The 21,806-nt window shown below is 46.5% G+C and overlaps 1 protein-coding gene across 1 annotated transcript in view; it reads left to right on the top strand.

Annotated features, from left to right (window-relative positions):
- fat3a (FAT atypical cadherin 3a) overlaps nt 1-21,806 on the top strand; it is a 963,948-nt gene that overhangs the window by 164,776 nt on the left and 777,366 nt on the right. The window contains exon 2 of the mRNA XM_038819007.1: nt 216-305. The gene's annotated coding sequence lies outside the window, so the exon portion shown is untranslated. The remainder of the gene's footprint in view (nt 1-215; nt 306-21,806) is intronic.

A 21,806-nucleotide genomic window follows, 5' to 3' on the forward strand; every position in this document is an offset into this window, starting at 1 on the left:
TCCAGGAATGGTTTTTCTCCTGACTTAAATGAGCCGACAATGAAGAGGCCAAATTGTTTGACTGTTCAACTGTGCTTACTGCTCTACAAGTTCCATCAGCATAGTTTTTCAACCATATTCTAAATAATTTTATTAATATGCTATTTATTTAAGTTTTTATCTTAATTTACAAAGCTCTTTGAAGTATATTTTTCATCCTTTGTTTTGTTTTCCAGGTCACTTAGCATTGAATATCTGAGTCTTTCTGAGAGAGTGTGGCCAACCTGAATGTACTCATGGTGATCATCAAACCTTAATCTGTGCAGGTAAGTGTAAATAAAACAGTGAACTGGGCAGTGATTCATTTCTTCCTTCTATCCTGCCTTCATTTTTGTCAGTGTCACACTTAATTGCTAGTTGCAAAATAATGATGTTAGCATGACCGGTGCAAGCCAGGTTGGTATGGTGGGCAACACTGGAATAGGAACTACAACACTCTTGATCAGGAGGACATTCTACAAATCTACTGCATAACCCATCATGCTGCCTACCTTCTATGTGCCTTGAAACTGCTCATTATTGACCGCTCAGTATAGGTTGGTGTGGAAGAGTTGTTGAGATACTCTGCGCCAAGATTATTTTTTCCCTCCAGTGTTAAAAGTGCACTTATTTATTAGGAGAACTGCTCCAGAACATAAAATGAATGTTGTGATATTAAAAACTAGATGAAAACTAGATTAAAAACTAGATGAAGAGATGAAAATGTAATTTATGCAGCTGCTGGTGTTTGAGATTAGAAGAGAAACCACTTTGAAGATTCATATTTCAGGCAGCCAACATGGTAGTTATTAGCTCGTAGTCAAAAAAAATTGACGACAAATTGCTTTTGCAGTGCTGATAGTCCTCACTTTAGGAACAAAAAACAAAATTGATATGTGATAACATAAAAATGGATTAATCATACCCTGGTAAGAGGCAAGACTTCTGTATTTTCAGAAACTCTGTTGTTGTATCAACTAGGGGCTGGTTTAGCTCACAAGGCTAAATCGCTGGCTTTTAAAGCAGGCCAGCAGCACGGTTCGATTCCCGTACCAGCCTCCCCGGACAGGCGCCGGAATGTGGCGACTAGGGGCTTTTCACAGTAACTTCATTGAAGCCTACTCGTGACAATAAGCGATTTTCATTTCATTTTCATTTCATTTCAACTAGGCAGTGTTGTGTAAAATTATATTTTGTGGTAACACTAGTAATACTGAGTTAGAAAGGGACTTGCGGTGGCGACCATGGTATGAGGGGTCACACACAGGACAGCGTTTGCTTGACAGTGTAGAAAAGAGCTCTTTTTACCCGAAATCGGGTATAACTTTGACGGAAAACTGTAACTGAGGAGAGGTTCACCCTGGGAGTGGCATGTCTGCAGGTTACCAAAAGGTGAAGGATCAGGCCAAGGAGTTGGAAGAGACCTGTGGCGCAGCAGCTAGTGGAAAGATGACAGAGGGGGAAGGGTGAGTACAAGTTAAAAAGCCCCAGACGGAACACTTGATGGCCTTCATCAAGGAAGAGTTCCGCCAGCAGTGGAAGGAGATGCAGGAAGATTGATTGAAGGCCATCGAAGGGGCTGTGGCACCCCTGAAGTGCTCAATGGAGAGGGTGGAAAAATGTCTGGAGGCTCAGGGGTCGCAGATGTGAGAGATCGACAGGGTGATCCCGGAACACAGTGATAGAGTGGTGACACTGAAGGTGGATGCGGGGCTCTTAGGAGACCTTTGGAGACATTGAGAGCAAAGGGAAGGAGCAGAAAAACAGTTTGAGGAGGAAGAATCTGCAAATAGTTGGCCTGCCTGAAGGAGTGGAAGGTGCGAGTGCCACAAGGTATGTTTCGAGGATGCTGGCAGGGTTGCTGGTGGAGGGGATGCTGGACAAGGCCCTTGAGGTGGACAGAGCGCACAGGTCTCTGAAGCAGAAGCCACCATGGGCAGTATAGAACTCCATAAGTTTGTAGAGAAAGAGAAGCTCTTGCAGTGGGCTAGGGCGAGGTGGAACTGTGAATTGGAGGGGAACAAGGTCCGAAAATACCATGACATTGGAACTGAACTGGCAAAATGGCATGCAGGGTTCAACATGGCCAAGGCGATGTTATATCAACGGCAGATCAGGTTTGCAGTGCTCTACCCAGCGAAACTATGGATGACTTATGAAATCCGGGAATATTATTTTGAGACCCCAGAAGCGGCCAATGACTTTATCAAGGAGCATAAACTGGGGGGGGAACTGAACAATATTGGGAGACGGAGGTGCTGGGACTCTGGAATATTGGAGAACACGGGTAGAGTGGGGGCTGGAGGGATTTGTTTTTCTATTGCTCCGATGTTGAAGGGTTTTCTTTTTCCTGTTCGGTTGACAAACGGTAGCAAAGAAAAAAGGATTGTAAGGGTCCCCCCTTCCACCCCGACACCTCACCTGCTGCCTGGGTCTGTGTTTTTCTTGTTTGTTTTTTGGGGATGGTGACCTGTGGTTCGAGATGAGTCTTTGTTTGGGTGGGGGAGGGGGAGGTCAGCGGAGAGCCACCTTCACAGAACAAAGAGGAGAGGGAGAGGGAGGGATGCGGGTCAGTAAGAGGAGCCTGTGGGCAGGAGTTGCCACGCTGACCGGCAATGCTGGTGAACGGAAGTGAGATGGGGTAGAAGGCCGAGAGAGGTGGCCGTGGGGGAGGGAGTTGGGGGAGAGGGAGGGAGATGCAATTCAGCAGGTTTGGAGAAGAAACATGGTCAGGGGCGAAGAAAGGTGCCATATCTTCGATGGGCCAGGTACAAGGTGAAATAATGGGGGCAGAGCCAAAAGGGGAGGATGGCAGATGGTCGAGGACAATGGCAGCATAAACCCCTGGTAGGGCTGATAACGTGGAACTTTTGTGGGCTCAATTAACTGCTGAAAAGATCTTGGGTTTTTCCGCACCTAAGGAGTTTAGAAGTGGAGGTAGTCTTTCTGCAGGAGATGCACCTCCGCGTGAAGAACCAGATTAGGCTAAAAAAAGGGTGGGTGGGACTGGTTTACAAATGGGGTTTGATTCAAAATTGAGAGTGTGGCCATTTTGATGGGCAAGAAAATGGGGTTTATGAGCGCAAAGGAAGTGAGGGACCCGGGTGGAAGATATGTGATGGTGAATGGAGTATTAGAGGGCACTTCGGTGGTACTGGTAAATATATATGCACCAAATTGGAACAATGTAGGTTTTATGAGGTGGGAGAGAAGGCTGAGAGAGGTGGCCGTGGGGGAGGAAGTTGCGGGGAGAGGGAGGGAGATGCAATTCAGAGATTCTGGCAACAGTCCCGTACTTGTCCATGCACCTGTTGATTATGGGAGGATATTTTAATTAAGAGCCAAGGGTAGATAGATCGAGCCCCAGGTCAATGGGCAGGATTATGGAAAAGATGGGTATGGCGGACCCGTGGCACTTCAAGAACCCACGGGAAGGGAGCACTAATTTTTCTCATGTGTCTTGGCTGTATTCAAGAATCAACTTTTTTGTGGTAAGCCGGCAGGTTTTGGTTGGGGTGGAGAGGGCAGAGTATGCAGGGATAGTAATCTTGGACCATGCGCCCCATTGGCTATAGATTCGGCTTAGAATGAGATGGGAACAGAGATGGGTGGAGGCACGATTTCGGGTTATTGACAGATAGAGGGGTTTGCGATAAAGTGCGGACTGTGATTAAAGATTATGCAGAGTTGAACCAAATTGGGGAGGTTTTGGCGGCCACATTTTGGGAAGCACTAAAAGCGGTGGTCTGGGGGGGGGGAGATTATCTCATTGTAGGCACATGCGGATAGGGAAAGGAGGGAGGAATATGAATGACTAATGAACGAGATAGTTGAGGGAGATAGGGAGTACTCGAGGGCATGCATCACGGAGGGATTGCTGAGGAGCAAATAAATCCAGGGGCAATTCGATAGGTTGACGATGGGGAGGGTGGTAAGTCAGCTGCGGAGGGCAATTGGGGTGCAGTACAAATACGGAGAGAAGCCGAGTCGAATGTTAGCACATCAGCTACGAGGCAGGCCACGTCCAGGAAAAATTGAAGATACAGCACAGTAGCACAGTGGGGGGGGGGGGGCAAGCATGGTAGCACAGTGGTTAGCACAGTTACTTCACAGCTCCAGGGCCCCAGGTTCGGTTTCTTTCTTGGGTCACTGTCTGTGCGGAGTCTGCACGGTCTCCCTGTGTCTGCGTGGGTTTCCTCCAGGTGCTCCGGTTGCTCCCACAGTCCAAAGATGTGCAGGTTAGGTGGATTGGCCATGCTAAATTTCCCTTAGTGTCCAAAAAAGGTTAAGTGGGGTTACTGGGTTACGGGGATAGGATGGCGGCACGGGCTTAAGTGGGGTGCTCTTTCCAAGCGCCGATGCAGACTCAATGGGCCGAATGGCCTCCTTCTGCACTGTAAATTCTATGATACGGACTGGGGCAGAGAATGTGTTCTTAAGAGCCAGGGAAGATTGATGAGGCGTTTAGGGATTATTATAAGGAGCTGTACAGGGGGGTGGTGAAGAGGAAGACATGGGAAGGTTTTTAGACTAACTGGAGTTTTCATAGTTGGAGGAAGAGAAGAGGCAGGCGCTAGAGGAGACGTTGGGGCCAAGGGAGGTGTTGGACAATATAAGGGGTATGAAGTCGGGGAAGGCCTCGGGGCCCGATGGTTACCTGGCAGAATTCTATAACGAATTTGTGTTGGACCTGGCGCCACATCTCTTGGGAGCGTTTAATGCGGCATTGCAGAAGGGGGATCTGCCGGAGGCGATGATGCAGGCAACCATCACATTAATGCCAAAGGAGGGAAAGACCCGTTGAAATGTGGGTCGTATAGGCCCATATCGCTGTTCAATATGGATGTGAAGGTGCTAGCTCAGTTAGTGGTGGGAAAGATGGAAGGATGTGTCCCGGGGGGTGGTTGCGGAGGACCAGACTGGTTTCGTAAAGGGCAGGCAGCTTTCTAGTAACATAAGGGGGCTGTTAAATGTGGTCATGAACCCGTCGAGAACTTGGCGGCAGTTGTGTCCATGGACGCGGAGAAGGCATTTGACGGGTGGAGTAGCAGTACTTGTTTTAGACCCTGGGGAGTTTGGGTTTGGGCCGAAGTTTGTGGCATGGGTGCGCCTATTATATGTGGCACAGTTGACAAGTATGCGGACCAACAACATGGGCTCACAAACTTTGAACTGCACAGGAGAACAAGGCAGGGGTGCCTGCTGTCGCCACTGTTGTTTGTGCCAGCGATCGAGCTATATTCGGACGACCTACAATTGTAGGTTTTGACCCATTGGAGAGCATGGAGAGCATCATGGGCTTATTGGGGAAGTTTGGGGCTTTCTCTGGATATAAGCTAAATATAAGTAAAAGTGAAGTGAAGAGGTTAGAGGTCCTGAGAGGAAGTGAGTTTAGGTACCTGTGGAATGTTTGGCAAGAGTTCCCCAGGTAGCCGAGGTACACCTGTTGAACCGACTGCTGCTTGTGGAAGTGGGAGGACAGGATCAGAGACATATATGGGTGGCTGGGAATGCAGGGTGGTAAGCAGTTGGTGAAGATTGAGGAGATGTGGGAGAGGTAGCTGGGAGGGGAGATAAACTGGGGAGTATGATGGGTAAATGAGACCTTGTGCGCAAGGATGAGCCTGATACAGTTCAAGGTCGTACATAGGGTCAATGTGTCTCGGGCGAGAATGAGTGGGTTCTTCCAGGGAGTGGCAGAGGAGTGTGAGAAGTGTGAGCAGGGACCAGTGAATCATGCACTTATGTTTGGGGCTACGAAAAGTTAGAGAGATTCTGGGCGGTATTCTCTGCGTTGTTAACCAGGATAGTGGGAACGGAGGTTAAGCCGGAGCCTTTGGTGATGATATTCAGGTTATCAGAGAAGCTGGAGCTGATGGAAGGGAGGAAGGGCGATGTTGTGGCCTTCGACTCTCTGATTGCCCGGCAAAGCATTCCGTTGCAGTGGCGGTCAACAATGTCGCCAGGGGTGGCAGCCTGGCTGAGGGACATGTCTGAGTTGGAAAAGGTCAAGAACGAATAAAGAGGTTCCACAGAGGGCTTTGAGGCAAGGTGGGGGATGTTCATGACCGTGCTTGAGGAGCTGTTTGTCTTTTGGTTGGGGGGGGGGGGCTGAAAATATAGTTTGCTCCCCAAATTGTATATGTTTTGTAGCCTTATATATAAATTTGGAATAAAATACATTTGAAGAAAAAATACAGAGTTAGTTGCTTTGGTAACTGACAGAAAAGAATAGCAAGCATAGGTACAGTGAAGTCCTGTCATTTTGCTGATTGCTGTATATTGCCATACAGCTCAATTTAGATCCATGATTGCCAGCTGGAAATAGCATAAGGGGGCAATTTCAATCAGTAACTTATTGACTCACTAACCTCCACATACAAGTACTATAAACTGAGGATCAGAGTTGGAAGACAAAACTATGGCTTGCTGCAAACTAATTGGAATCTCCTGTGTAAATGACAGGAGTTATAAAAGAAAATCTATGTTGCAATTTATGTCTATCTAGGAATCTTCTAATGGACAGTTCTTGTCATCTTTTGTTGATGATACAGGCGTTGGCACTCAGATTCTTACACATTTGTGAAGAGCACCCCTTTATAGATTAATTCACGGAAAATATACCTTATTAAACCACTGACACTGGGAATTTAAGATAATTGATTTATAATTTGGTGCACTTCCTGTAACATCCCTCCATCATGTCTTCTTCCTTAAATTATATTGAACATGCTATTTCTAACTTTATTTTTTATAATTAGATCAGCTTATTCTTGCCATTCAACATATTCCAGATATGATTATTTTGGCTGCCATATGTTGGATTATTCTCAACAGCTCCATCTGCCTGAAGCCTGTGAAGTTCGGGTATCTTGCTCAAACAAAACTTGTGTCATTTATCCCTGCTCCTGGTCCTGACCTCTAACCTCTCCAATTCTGACCCTGGCTCCAAGTGCCCTATACTTGTGCCAGTTTTGCCTTGGCTTTATTTACTTTATGATTGTTGCCACTTCTGAGTGGAATCCAAGTACTTACTTGGATGAATACATTTATTGCTAAAGATTTCTGAGATGTAATGGGCTTCTATTGAGAATTAATCATATCCTAGAGTCTTAGAACGTGATATTTTGTATGATTATTTTGCCTTCAGCCACAAAAGCATAGGTGCTGTTTGCAATTGGTATGTCAAATAATGGTGATTACTTCAGTATCCATTAACTAACTGATAAATGCAGGTCGTCCTTTGTTCCATTTTTGCTAAGAAAAGGGAAATGCAGTGTGACATGTGATGGAGGATTGGTGCCAAGCACCATTTTTGTTTTGATAGCCAATTCAGTCAAAGCTAATAGTCCTCAAACTTTCTACGTATACATCAAAGAACGTACACCCGTGAAATTGAGGGTGGTCCATTCATGACTCCTGTGGTCCATTCATGACCCCTTATATTTATAAGGACTGTTGATTTGCAACTCTGTGAGCAATCACCTCTTGTACTTTACCCTAAAATGACGGCTGCCAGTTATATGCTGAGAAAATACCGTGAGAATCCACTTTCTGCGAAGGGTATATTAATTCCATTACATTGTGTTGTTTAGTGACCTGTATTGTCTCTTTGCTTCAGTATATTTTGTTTGTAAAGAGACATGGAAAAAATATTTTCGATAGTCAGCTGAGTACATGTTATCTTTCTGCCTTCTAAAAGGCAGAATATGATCAGTATTCCATATGATCTCCAGGATGTGCTTTGACATGATTCAAGTTCATTGTTATACCAAACCGTGTTGTCTAATGCCATTTCCATCAAGCTGGGGTATATTTTTTTCTCATTGGAATCATGTTTAAGCATCACGTTGTATAAAGGAACAAGTGGGTCTTCAGGCCCCTCGATCATATCTCACCATTCAGTTGGATCATGGTTGATCTGTATCTTAACTCCACTCTACTTGCCTTGGCTACATAACCCTTAATGGCATTGCACTAACAAAATTCTATGAATATCAGTTTTGAAATTTTTATTTGATCTCGCCTTAATGTCTTTTTGTTGGAGAAAGTTCAAGGTTTCAGTTATCGTTTGTGTGAAATGTACTTTTTGACATCACCGCTGTATTGACTCACTCTAATTTAAAAATTATCCCACCTTGTTCTGGACTCCTCTAACAGAGGAAATACTTTATCCCTATCTAACTTATCAAGTCCTTTAATAATTTTTTAAAAATTCATTTTATGGGACGTGAGCAATGCTGGTTAGGCCAGCATTTATTGTCTATCCTTAATTGCCTTTCAGCAGGTGGAGGTGTCTTGCTTCCTTGAACTGCTGCAGTCCCCGAGGTATAGATACACCCACAGTTTTGTTAGGGAGAGAGTTGGTATGTCAAATAATGGTGATTACCCAGTGACAGTGAAGGAATGAAAAATGAAATGAAAATCGCTTATTGTCACGAGTAGGCTTCAATGAAGTTACTGTGAAAATCCCCTAGTCGCCACATTCCGGCGCCTCTTCGGGGAGGCTGGTACGGGAATTGAACCGTGTTGCTGGCCTGCCTTGGTCTGCTTTAAAAGCCAGCGATTTAGCCCAGTGTGCTAAACCAGCCCCTGATATAATGGTGATATATTTCCATGTTGGGGTGGTGAGTGACTTGGAGGGGAGCCTTTGGTGGGGTTCCCAGGTATCTGCTGCTCTTGTCCATTTTAAACATTTCAATTAGATGATCCTTTAATTTTCTAGACTGAAGGTAATACAAGCCTACTCAGTGCAAACTGTCCTCAAAATGTCATCCTTTTAGCCTTCGCATCATTCTGGTAAATCTCTGCTGCAGCTCCTCTGTAACCTTCCAGAGGTGTGGTGCCCAGATGTGATTGCAGTACTCTCCATAGAATTCAACCAGAGTTTTGGTGTAACTATAATATTCAACCTTTTTGTGGTTCAACAGTTTGAGATAAAGACCAACATTCCATTCTCCTTTTTAATTGTTTTTTTGTACTTGTCCATTGGCTTTTAGTGATTTCTGTACTTTGATCCCGAAACCATAGTTCCTAGCTTCTCACCATTTAGAAAATCTATTGCTCCTGGAGTTTAAATGAGAAAATTGTGGTTTATGGTCAGGAGTAATTATTTGTCATGTGTTTGTAAAAGAGAGGTTTAAACTGCCCTGGGTACCTGCTGCCCAGTGTCAGATGTTGTTTAGGTAAGGATTTATGGGTTTTAAAAACTCAAGATGGTAATTATTTATAACCTGATTAAACACTAATGCAAACTGTAGGGGAAAAATCTAATCTTCACAGTGATCTGATTATAGATATTTTTTTGTAATATTTGCAAGCAAAGTATAGAATTTACACTTAGATAATAAACTTCTAGTACACTTTTTAGTTAGAGGGCAACTAAAAATTGTACATGTGTGAACTATTTAATCAAACAGTTAGGATAGAACTGGCTGGCTGCATTTATTGTCCTTGTTGCTTCTGTTAGATATGTCAAAATACAGGCTAGGATTTTCCGCTTCCATTTGCATGGACGGGTTTGGCGATGTGAGCTGCAAATATTGTAAGAACTGCAAAGCCGCATTTTATGTCAGAGTAAACGTGTGATGTGATTGTTCCCCCTCCATCCCCCCCACCCCCCACCGGTCAGTGAAGGGGCACGTTTCCCGACTTTGAACATCGGGATCATTATTATAATAAATTACCATATCATTATCAGGCCCCTACGCTGAAATCAGCCCCACCCATCAAAAAGTCCATCCACAGTGGTGTGACGATAGAAGGACATGAATCACACATGGTCTCCGAAGGTGTGCATCTGGAGAGCAGACCTCCCATGGGAGTTCAGGTGAGTGCAGCACTCGGAGAGGGTGGGGGGAGTTGTGATGGGAGGGTTATATTTGCTGTGAGGGCCCTTCCAGTTTATTCCCCTATTTCTTCTTTTTTTTTGCCATTTTCATTTTGATTCATGGATGCTTAATGGACATGTATAGGCAGCAGAGAGAATGAGGAATTCTAAAAGTTGCAGCATAGTCTATGGTCCTAGTTTTCAAGCAACAGGGCTCAGATTTTGTGGCACCCGAGAGATGGGGTGGGACTCAGTTTGATTAGTTGGCTGGTGGCCAGAGATTGGCCAAAAGACTATATTCTGCCTGATAACAGGTGGCGATTGGATTCTGCCTGAGTGGAATGATTTCCAGAGACCTAAAGAAAGCAGAGTTGGAGACATGGATTTTCAAGGAAAAAGGAGATGAGAGTACCTGTTTTCTTTTTCTCTCTTTCTCTCTTACTCTTTCTCTTTCTCTCTCTCTCTCATGATATGCACTCATGCACATAATGAGATACATACAGGCAGTGACAGACACCCAATACAGCCAATCAATACACAGGACAGAACACAACAACCAATCACCAGGCAGAATACTAAAAGGTGGTCATCGCACTATAAAACAGGGCATCAACACTCTGCCTCTTTCCATTGGTGACAACTGTAGTGACAGTCAGGGTGTATTTTTAAGTTAGCACCTTCTACACGTGGCTCAGAGCTAGTCTAGTCCAGTTAGTTATAGTAAGCATGCTTAGATTAGTAGAGTGTCAATCCCACAGCGAACTGTGTGCACTGCTCAACAAGTTCAATAAAACGTATTGAACTAACATCAAAGTTTGGAGTCTTTCAAGTACAACTGCATCCAGTTGCAGTCTGTGTTATCCCAGGGTGATTAACACGACATGGTACCAGTAGTCTACTATCTGTAAGTGGTTTGCCTCGAGTGATTCCGTGACGACCAGCAAGTGCCTTCCAGCAGCATGGAGAAAATCCAGGCCCCTCCACAGCTACAGAACTCCGGCAATCTTGGCACCAACTGCCGGGTCTTCAAGCAAAGGTTCCTTCTCTACACTGCGGCCTCAGACCTCGAGGATGCGTCCGATGCCAGAAAAATCGCGTTGCTCCTATCAACTGCGGGGGGCCAAGCCATCCAGATTTTCAGCTCGCTTAATTTTACCGATGGCCAGGACAAGACCAAATTCAAGACCGTCTTGGAGAAGTTCGACAGTCACTGTGAAGTCTAAACAGACACGACCTTTGAGCGCTATATCTTCCAGCAACGCCTTCAGGATAAGGATGAACCTTTCTAGCTCATCTCCGTATATTAGCGCAGTCCTGCAATTATGGTGCAACCACTGATTCCATGATCAGGGATCAGATCGTGTTTGGGGTGCACTCCAATTCCTTGCGGGAGCAACTCCTCAAAATTAAGCACATGACCCTGCCAGTCACAATCGAGACGTGCATCGTGCATGAGCATGCAAGAAATTGGTACTCCCGTTTCAAATCGGCAGAATACGAAAAACTTGCCTCCCACGAGGCAGAGAGTGCACGGGCCATCGCTGGATGCAGCGCCTCAGTATCGATGAAAGTGGCCATTTCGTGCGCATTTTCCAGGGCCCCACGCATGTGCAACACAAACAGGAGAACGAAGCGGCCGAAAATCAAATTGCACAGGTGTGAACGTCGGCTGACCGCACTGAACATGTATGCCGACGCACGGAGCATAACGACATCAACGTCATGACGTGCCCGAACTGCGGCACCACCCACTTAAAGTGCCCTGCAAAAGGCAGGCGATGTTTAAATTGCGTGAAGCCTGGACATTATGCAGCCTTGTGCAGGTCTGCATCGCCAGTCAAGGGCCAGCAATCCCAATTCCAACGCAAACGCATTCGATGTGTATAGCAAGGTTTACTGGATTCTGATCCTGGTAGCACTATCGGATCCAGAGCATGACTGCCTGGAGTCCCCCTATCATCACTACATATGAGTATGCCTCCTCAAATTCAGCAAGACGCCTATCTATCTTCAATGTGGATTCCGCGGATGAATGGCGTGCTGTCCTACAAGTAATTCAATGCAGCATCCAGTTCAAGCTGGACACTGGTGCTTCTGCCAATCTCATCTCTCAAGCTGATTTTGACCGCATTAAAACCAATCCAAAATTCTTCTGCGAGCCTGCCAGCTCCTCGATTATAATGGCAAAGCCATAACTGCACTAGGATCTTGTCACCTATTTATCTCCAACAAGACCATCAATGTCATACTGCGATTCAAAATCGTCAAGCCAGATAAGGCATCCCTGCTCGGTGCCCATGCATGCAAGCTACTCAAACGCATACAGCGAGTCCATGCCATGTCTTCTTCCAATGTGGATCTTCAGGCTGGCATTGATGACATCCTTGCTCAATATTCGGATGTGTTTGATGGAATGGGCACACTGCCATACTGTTACAAGATCCTACTCAGGCCTGATGCCACGCCTGTAATCCATGCACCATGCCGGGTGCCGGATCCTCTGAATGAACGTTTAAAGGCACAGCGACAGGAGCTCCAAGACCAGGGCATCATCTCCAAAGTGACGGAACCGACTGACTGAGTCAGCTCGATAGTCTGTGTGAAGAAGCCCTCGGGAGAGTTGCGGATATGCATAGATCCCAAAGATCTTAACCAGAAAATAATGCAGGAACACTACCCGATCCCGACGCGGGAGGAACTGACCAGTGAGATGGCACACTCCAAAATCTTCATGGAGCTAGATGCATCGTGTGGTTTCTGGCAGATACAACTGGATGAGTCTAGTAGGAAGCTCTGCACGTTCAACACACCATTTGGCAGGTACTGTTATAACTGTATAATGGGGGGTTGTTGGGTTATGGGTATAGGGTGGATACGTGGGTTTGAGTAGGGTGATCATTGCTCGGCACAACATCGAGGGCCGAAGGGCCTGTTCTGTGCTGTACTGTTCTATGTTCTATGTATGCTGTTCGGCATTGTCTCAGCCTCTAAAATCTTCCACAGGATCATGGAGCAGATGATTGAGGGTGTACGTGTCTATGTAGATGATGTAATCATATGGTCTACGACCCCCAAGGAACACATATCTCGTCTCAAACAAGTCTTTCGACGTGTCCATGCAAATGGCCTGAAGCTGAACAAGGCTAAGTGCTCCTTTGGCATGTCAACCATCAAGTTCCTGGGCGACCAGATATCCCAGCAGGGTGTGCGCCCAGATTCGGACAAGGTCAAGGCCATTAACGCCATAAAGACCCCGGAAGACAAGAAGGCGGTACTGCGCTTTCTCGGAATGGTGAACGTCTTGGGAAAATTCATTCCCAACATGGCCTCACACACCACGGCTCTCAGGCATCTGGTGAAGAAGTCCACTGCATTCCAGTGGCTACCCACACATCAAGCAGAGACGCTCGAGCTCAAAGCAAAGCTCACCACTGCCCCGGTACTCGCGTTTTTTGACCCGGAAAGGGAAATAAAAATCTCCTCGGCCGCAAGCCAGGACAGCATTGGTGCGGTGCTCCTCCAGAGGGATGATTCTCATCCTGGGCTCCAGTTGCTTATGCGTCAAGGGGCATGACTAGAGTGTCAAACCCACAGCGAACTGTGTGCACTGCTTAACAAGTTCAATAAAGCGTATTGAACTAACATCAAAGTTTGGTGTCTACTTTTTTTATAAAGTTTTTTTATTAAGGTTTTGCAGAATTTTTCATAATAAAACTATAGTAACAATAATAACAAAACAAACTAGAGTGAATATTAACATAGTGTAAGAAGAGAATATACAATAACAATTAAATATACATTACCCCACGCGACCCAGTCTTCCCACACCATCCCAATGAAGCACTTACCACGGCCCCCCTCCGGATTGCTGCTGCTGCTGCTGACATTTTAATTTTCCCCGAGAAAGTCGACGAACGGCTGCCACCTCTGAGAGAACCCTAGCATAGACCCTCTTAAGGCAAACTTTATTTTCTCGAGGCTGAGAAACCCAGCCATGTCGTTAACCCAAGTCTCTACACTCGGGGGCTTCGAGTCCCTCCACATTAATAAAATCCGTCTCCGGGCTACTAGGGAGACAAAGACCAAGACGTCGGCCTCTTTTGCCCCCTGAACTCCCGGGTCCTCTGACACACCAAAGATCGCTACCTCTGGACTCGGCACCACCCGTGTGTTAAGCACCTTGGACATTGCCCTCGCGAACCCTTGCCAGAACTCTCTAAGCTCTGGGCATGCCCAAAACATGTGGACATGGTTTGCAGGGCTGCCCTTGAACCTCATAAATCTGTCTTCTACCCCAAAAAACTTGATCATTCTTGCTGCCATCATGTGTGCCTGGAGGACCACCTTAAATTGAATTAGACTGAGCCTGGCACATGATGAGGAGGAATTAACTCTGCCCAGGACCTCTGCCCACAGACCCGCTTCCAACTCCTCACCTAGCTCCTGCTCCCACTTGCCCTTGAGCTCCTCCACCAGGGTTTCCTCCGCCTCCTGTAGTTCCTGGTAGATATCTAACACCTTCCCCTCCCCCACCCAAGTGCCGGAGACCACCCTGTCCTGTATCCTCAGTGGCGGCAGCGCGGAAAGGCCACTACCTGTTTTTTCAGGAAGGCTCATACTTGCAGATATTTAAAGGCGTTTCCTGCCGGCAGATTAAATTTGTCCTCTAGCGCCTTCAAACTGGGAAAGCTTCCGTCTATGAACCGATCTTCCATCCTTCTGATGCCTGCCTTCTGCCAGCTCTGGAACCCACCATCCATCCTACCTGGGACAAATCTGTGGTTGTTGCATATAGGGGTCCAGACCGACGCTCCCTCCACCTTCTTGTACCTCCTCCACTGTCCCCAGATCTGCAGTGTCACCACCACCGGACTTGTGGAGTAACGGGTCGGCGAGAATGGCAAAGGAGCCGTTATCAAAGCTCCCAGACTAGTATCTTTACATGAAGCCGCCTCCAGCTGCTCCCACGCCACCCCCACCCCCCGCCCACTTCCTAATTATAGCTATATTGGCCGCCCAGTAGTAGCGAAAGTTCGGCAACGCCAACCCACCCCCTCCCCAACTGCGCTGCAACAGCGATCCCCTTGCTCGCGGGGTCTTATTCGGCCACACAAAGCCCAAAATGATCCTACTCACCCACTTAAAAAAGGCCTTAGGGATGAAGATGGGGAGGCACTGAAAGACAAACAAAAATCTGGGGAGGACAGTCATTTTCACGGTCTGCACCCTCCCTGCCAGTGACAGCAGGAGCATGTCCCGCCTTTTAAAATCCCTTTCCGTTTGCTCCACCAACCGGGTCAGGTTGACCCTGTGCAGGGCTTCCCATTTCCTAGCCACCTGTATACCCAGGTAACAAAAAGTTTCTCTACCATCCTGAGCGGCAGCTCTTTCAGTCTCTCCTCCTGCCCCTTGGCCTGGAACACAAACAACTCGCTTTTTCCCATATTCAGATGGTACTCTGAAAAACTACCAAAATTCCTCAGGATCTGCAGAACTTCCCCCATCACCTCCACAGGGTCCGAAATGTACAGGAGCAAATCATTTGCGTATAGCGAGACCCGATGTCCCCCCCCCCCTCCCCTGCCCCGAACCAGTCCCCGCCAGTTCCTCGAGGCTCTCAGCGCCATAACTAGTGGTTCTATAGCTAGGGCAAATAGTAACTGGGAGAGGGGACATCCCTGCCTCGTTCCCCGGTGAAGCTCGAAGTAACCCGACCTCAGCCGGTTTGTACATACACTTGCTACAGCCTGGTACAGCAATTTCACCCAGCCAATAAAGCCCTCACGAAACCCGAACCTCCACAGCATTTCCTACAGGTACTCCCACTCCACCCGGTCAAAGGCTTTCTCTGCACCCATCGCTGTTATCACCTCTGCCTCCCCTCCCTCAGAGGGCATCATAATAACATTCAAAAGTCTCCGGACAATGGTATTGAGTTGTCTGCCTTTAACAAACCCAGTCTGGTCTTCCTCTATCACCCCTGGGAAGCAATCCTCAATTCTTGTGGCCAGAATCTTTGCTAGCAATTTGGCATCCACGTTTAAAAGCGAAATCGGCCTGTATGACCCGCAATGTTCCAGGTCCTTCCCTGATTTAAGAATGAGTGAGATCAAGGCCTGTGACATTGTTGGTGGGAGGGTTCCTTTCTCTCTAGCCTCATTGAAGGTCCTCATCAGGAGTGGGCTCAATATTTCCGAAAATTTCTTATAGAATTCTACCTGGTAACCGTCCGGCCCCATGGCTTTACCTGATTGCATGCCCTGTATACCGTTGACAATCTCCTCCAATTTAATCGGGGGCCCCCAGCCCCTCCACCAGGCCCTCTTCCACCTTTGGAAACCTCAACTGGTCCAAACATTGCCTCATCCCTTCCTCTCCCGTCGGGGGCTCTGACTCGTATAGCTTACTATAGAGCTCCGTAAAGACTCCGCTCACCCCCCCCCCCGGATCCAAGACCATGTTACCCTCCTTATTCTTTACTCCCCCGGTTTCCCTGGTTGCCTCCCTCTTTCACATTTGATGTGCCAGCATTCTACTCGCTTTCTCCCCGTACTCATAGACTGTCCCCCTTGCCTTCCTCAGCTGTGCTACCGCTTTCCCTGTGGCCAGCAGTTCAAACTCCGCCTGCAGACTCCGCCGCTCCCTCAGTAGACCCGCTCCGGGGGCCTCCGCGTATCTCCTGTCCACACGGAGTATCTTCTCCACCAGTCTCTCCCTCTCCGCTCTTTCTCTCTTTTCCCTACGGGATCAAATTGAGATGAGTTCCCCTCTGACAACGGCCTTCAGAGCCTCCCAGACCGTTGCTGCTGCTACCTCACCCGTATCGTTTGTTTCCAGATAATCCTGGATGTTCCTGCTAATCCGCCCGCAAACCTCTTCGTCGGCATCTATTTTCAAGTACAACTGTATCCAGTTGCAGTCCGTGTTACCCCAGGGTGATTAACACGACTCTCTCTTTTCTCTTCTCTCTTCTCTCTCTCACTCTCTTCCCTCTCTCCCTTCTCTTTCTCTCTCTTCTCTCTCTCGCCAGAAATGTTGTGAGCTGCTGTATTTCTGAACCTACAGAGAACCTGAAGGAATGAACCAACAGTGAAATTCATTACAGACTGGAAACTGAAAACTTTGAACTGAAGCTCAATTTGAAGGAAGATCTGCTTAAAGACCACCATCTGAAACAAAGATTCTTTGTCCTTTTACTTTTTATTTTCACCCCTCTTCTCCATGTTTGTCTGTCGTGTGTGTGTGTGTAGAGGGTGGGGAGAGAAAGTGGGGGGGGGGGGGTGTAATTACATAGTTAACCTGTTGTATTTGCTGAATATTTAATTACAGTTAGTTATAAATAAACTTAACTATGTTTACATTTAAAACTGTTGCTCGTTATGCTTTCCCTTAATTTGCTCTGTTTTAATTACCTTTGCTCAAGAGTCGCCAGGTATCTTTCTGATACCACAACAAGGTTCAAACCGAATACTGATCAATGACTCGATACACCAGTTAGTAAGTTTGAAATCAATGCATCTTTATTTACACACACAGTCAATTATTACTCATGCATAAACTCTACTCGCTAAACTACAACTACTACTAAAGGCCTATACTTAGCTTCGAGTGGCCCACTCAGACAGAGGAACAATGGCCGTTGTCCGGTTCTGATACTGCTGGCTTCGAACTGGTATGGAATAGTAGCTAGGAGCGCCTATCTCGTAGCGTGCGTTGACCTTAGACTTACTTGGTTGGTGCTTGGTGGCCTCTCGTCGCTGAGAGCCAAATGCCAAGGTGAAGGTGACGAAGAGTAGTAAGAGTAAGAGAGCGAACTGACGTTGGGGACTCTGTTTTATAGCCCCCAGGGTTTCGTGCCCTTCTGGGCGGTCCTTGGACTTGGTCCCAATTAATTGGACCATGTCCCAATCGTTTGTATCGATTCTCTCCAATAACGGGGTTGTTCCCCAATCATTGGGTGGGCTCTAGGTAACCGTTGGCCTGCCTTTGTTTTAGCCTCCACTGGCGCCGAGGAGTCTGTCCTGGTACCGATTGTTTCAATGTTTCTTTTTGTCCCCGGAGATAGCTCATTACTGTGCTAATGGCTTGTAGTTTCAGTTCTGTCTGGGTTCTGCAAGTTCCAATCCACAGGAAACCTTGCACCTGCTTGTTTTTCTAGTGCTGTCCATTTTTCCCTGCCCTCTTTGTTAGTATCCATTTTGGAATCGGAACATGGCCACCCCAGGTGGCTACAAACCCGGCGATTGTAATTATTGACAGCCAAGGGTCAAAGACTTTGGGTGTTGCAACTCCAGAAGTGGAGGGGGGGGCTGGAATTAACCATGCCCTAGCCCAGGGTATTGTATCAGTGGGTATTGCTGTGCATTCCCTGGCATTGGGTATTGATGGGCTTTCCCTGACATTGGTTCCAGAGTGAACTGGTTTGCTCGCTCTGCACCAGAGTGACTTTTAAAAAGGGTGTTCCAATCCTCAGATGTCTTAAGTTACTGCCAGGATAGGGCCGTGCCCACTATCTTTAACAATCAAAATGACACCATACTGCTTTACTGCTCTGAATGGCTCAGCTACTCAGTGAAAGATTGCACTGAGTCATCCACAAGATCATAATAAAGAACTTGTAATTATATACTGCCTTTTGCATCCTCAGAATGTAACGCAGCAATTAATTATTTTTGAAATGTGAAAATGAAATGAAAATCACTTATTGTCACAAGTAGGCTTCCAATGAAGTTACTGTGAAAAGCCCCTAGTCGCCAGATTCCGGTGCCTGTTCGGGGAGGCCGGTACGGGAATAGAACTGTGATGCTGGCGTGCCTTGGTCTGCTTTCAAAGCCAGCGATTTAGCCCTGTGCTAAACAGCTGGTTTATTGACAAAAATTGTAACTAATGTGTGCACAACAAGGTCCAACAAACTACAAATGGATAAATGACCAGTTCCTCTGTTTTGGAGGTGACGTGGGGATAAATACTGGTGAAAATTCTGGGAGTTGTCCAAACTTCTTTTGGAACAGTATTTTTTAAATTTTCTACTTCTGGAGAAAATTTGTTATTGATTGGCCTCACCCAAAAGGTTCATCAATGCAGCACTCCCTCAGTATTGTATTGCATTGAAATATCAGGCTTTTGCTACATGCTCAAATCCTGTAGTGAGGCTTAAAAAATCAATAGATTAATTTGGAGGCTATAACGCTACTACTAAGCCAAGCTAACACTATTAAGCTGCCACAATCTACAAGGCACAAGTCAGGACTGTGATGGAATATTATCTACTGTGTTGATGACTGACACTCCAGCAAGTCAAGAAGTTCAATACTAAACAGGTCAAAACAGCCCACTATATTGGCATCCATTCACCACATTAAATATTTATAACTCCACCACTGGTGCACGGGGGCTGCAGTGTGTACAATTTACAAGATGCACTGCTAAAACCTGCTAAGGCTACGGTAACAGCACCTCCCAAACCAATGACCTCTACTGCTTAGAATAAAGGCAGGAGGTGGGTGGGAATGCCAGCACCTGCAAATTCCCCTCCAAATTCCACGATCCTGACTTGGAGATGTATCACCATACCTTCACCGGTGTTGGATCAAAATCCTGGAATTTCCTATCCAGCAGAACTCTGGATGTACCTATACAGATGGGATGCAGTGGTTCCAGAAGGTAGCACCCCACCACCCTCTCAAGGGCAATTAGGGATGTTTAAAGATGCCCAATCCCATGAACAATTCCATAGATGAGCCAGCATTAATTACCCATCCTTGATTGTCCTTGAATTGAGTGGCTTGCTAGGCTATTTAAGAGGACATTTAGGAGCCAACTACATTGCTGAGGATCTGGAGGGTTTCTGTGACTGTTATAATCCGCACAAGTTTTACAGGGTCAGACCAATTAGTCACACCGTGAGTCTTGTTGAGTACGGGCTGACCCACTGAGGGGCGGGGGCCCCATCAGCGAAGACATGGACACCATGTATAAAAGCTCGGCCCGAGTAGGAGCCAAGCAGGCAAGCCCCAACTGGGGCCGGTATATGATGTGTAAATAGTTTCTTGTTCAATAAACTGTCGTGTGGACTCCTCTGTGGTACAATATTGGTGACAAGGATAATGGAGAGCTACAGACGGTGCCTCTGATCATTGAAAGCCCGGTCATCTCTATTCGTATCACTGGGGGAAGGTTTACACTACTTTGAAGCTGCTGCTCTTCGGAGTTTGGATGCATTTGATGCAAGCATAGAAGATTAGGCGTAATACACTAAACGTATGCGCTATTTCTTCAGGGGCAACACTGTAATTGGTGCAGGGTGCCACAAAGTGATATCGTTGACTCCATGTGGAGTTCCCATCTTCAGCGTAATGAAAAGTCTAACATACCCCGTGTCGCCAGACTTGAAGACATTTGAAGGGTTGGTGTCGTTAGTAGCAAACCATTACGACCCCAAGCCTTTGGTTATTGTGCAAAGGTACCATTTTAACACAGCTGAAAGAACCCCAGGGGAGTCTGTAACTGGGTTTTTTGATGCATCTAAGGCAACTGGCTGAGTTTTGTGAAATGGCCCTTCTCTGTCTGAAATACTGTGGGCTAAATGAGTCTGTGGGGTAAATAATATGGTGACTCAACTGACGTTGCTTGCCAAGCCACTGTTGGACTTAAAGAAGGCTGTGGAAATCTCGCTGTTGAGAGAGAGTGCAGAGAAGAGAGTGCAAGAGTTGTGGCAACTAGACGTCAATAGTGTGGGATGCGCTGCGCCCTGGCATCCCTGCCCCCTAAAATGGGAATCCCCGGAACCAAACTCTGGAGGGAACACTACCAAAGTCAGGGCCAGTGGTTTAGAACCGGGGTGGCCAGGCAGGACCCGTCCCCCGAAAATGAAGAGGTAGACCCAAGGCGATGTGGGGCGTGCAACAGGAGAGGCCGCAGGAAGCGGAAACTACAGAATGAACAGGCAGCCTGCCGCTGTACTCGAGGTAGGCGTCAACCCTGCATCTTTCTCTTAAAACAGCCAGAACACAAGAATATGCAACTAAATTGTATCACCGCACCCAAAGTTGTCCCTGATAGAATTACTGTTCAGGTAAATGGCTGTTCCTTGGAAATGGAATTGGACACTGGAGCCTCTATCCCACTCATTGGCAGGCAAACATTTGAGGAAATTAAATCGGGAGTGTAATGCCTGCAGCTCTGGGATACTGAGGCAAGACTGGTCACGTATATGGGAGAACCGCTGGCCATAATGGGTACTACGATGACCCCAGCAGTCTATGAGCAACAGTCTATATGATTACCACTAATTATTGCCCCAGTTTGCTCGGACGCGATGGTGCAGCGTCTCTGCCTTGATTGGCAGGGAAGTTCCAAGTGGGCTCTGGAGGCCTCTGCGAGATACTGGGAAGTACCCCAAGGATTTTCAGGCCAGTTTGGGAAAAATAAAGAGGGCCATGGTGAAAATTCCTCTGTGGATACAATGGATACAATAATTACAATCAACAATGGCTTTGTGGTCATCAGGAGACTTTTAATTCCAGATTTTCATTGAATCTAAATTTTACCATCTGCCATGCTGGGATTTGAACCCGGACCCACATTACCCTGGGTCTCTGGATTGCTAGACCAGTAAAAATAGCACTGTGCTACCGCCTCCCCCTAGAACGGAACCCTTTGGACAATAAAATATGATTTTTGAGTCAGAAAGAAAATTTGTACTAATATTCCTCATTCTGACTCACTTAATTGAAATAACATACTAACAAAATAAAGGTTGTAAAAATAGTGCATTGCCATGTGTCCAACTTAAGTTTTGCATTTTGAGAGAATATTTGTCCTGTTTATAATGAATCATAGAATCTTACAACACAGAAGGAGAACATTCACCCCATTCTGCCTGTGCTGAGTCTTTGAAAGACCTATCCAATTAATCTCTTTCCTCCCAGTTCTTTTGAAATATATAGCCTGTTTCCTT

Source organism: Scyliorhinus canicula, chromosome 14 (assembly GCF_902713615.1).
Source record: "Scyliorhinus canicula chromosome 14, sScyCan1.1, whole genome shotgun sequence".
NCBI classification, from domain to species: Eukaryota; Metazoa; Chordata; class Chondrichthyes; order Carcharhiniformes; family Scyliorhinidae; genus Scyliorhinus; species Scyliorhinus canicula.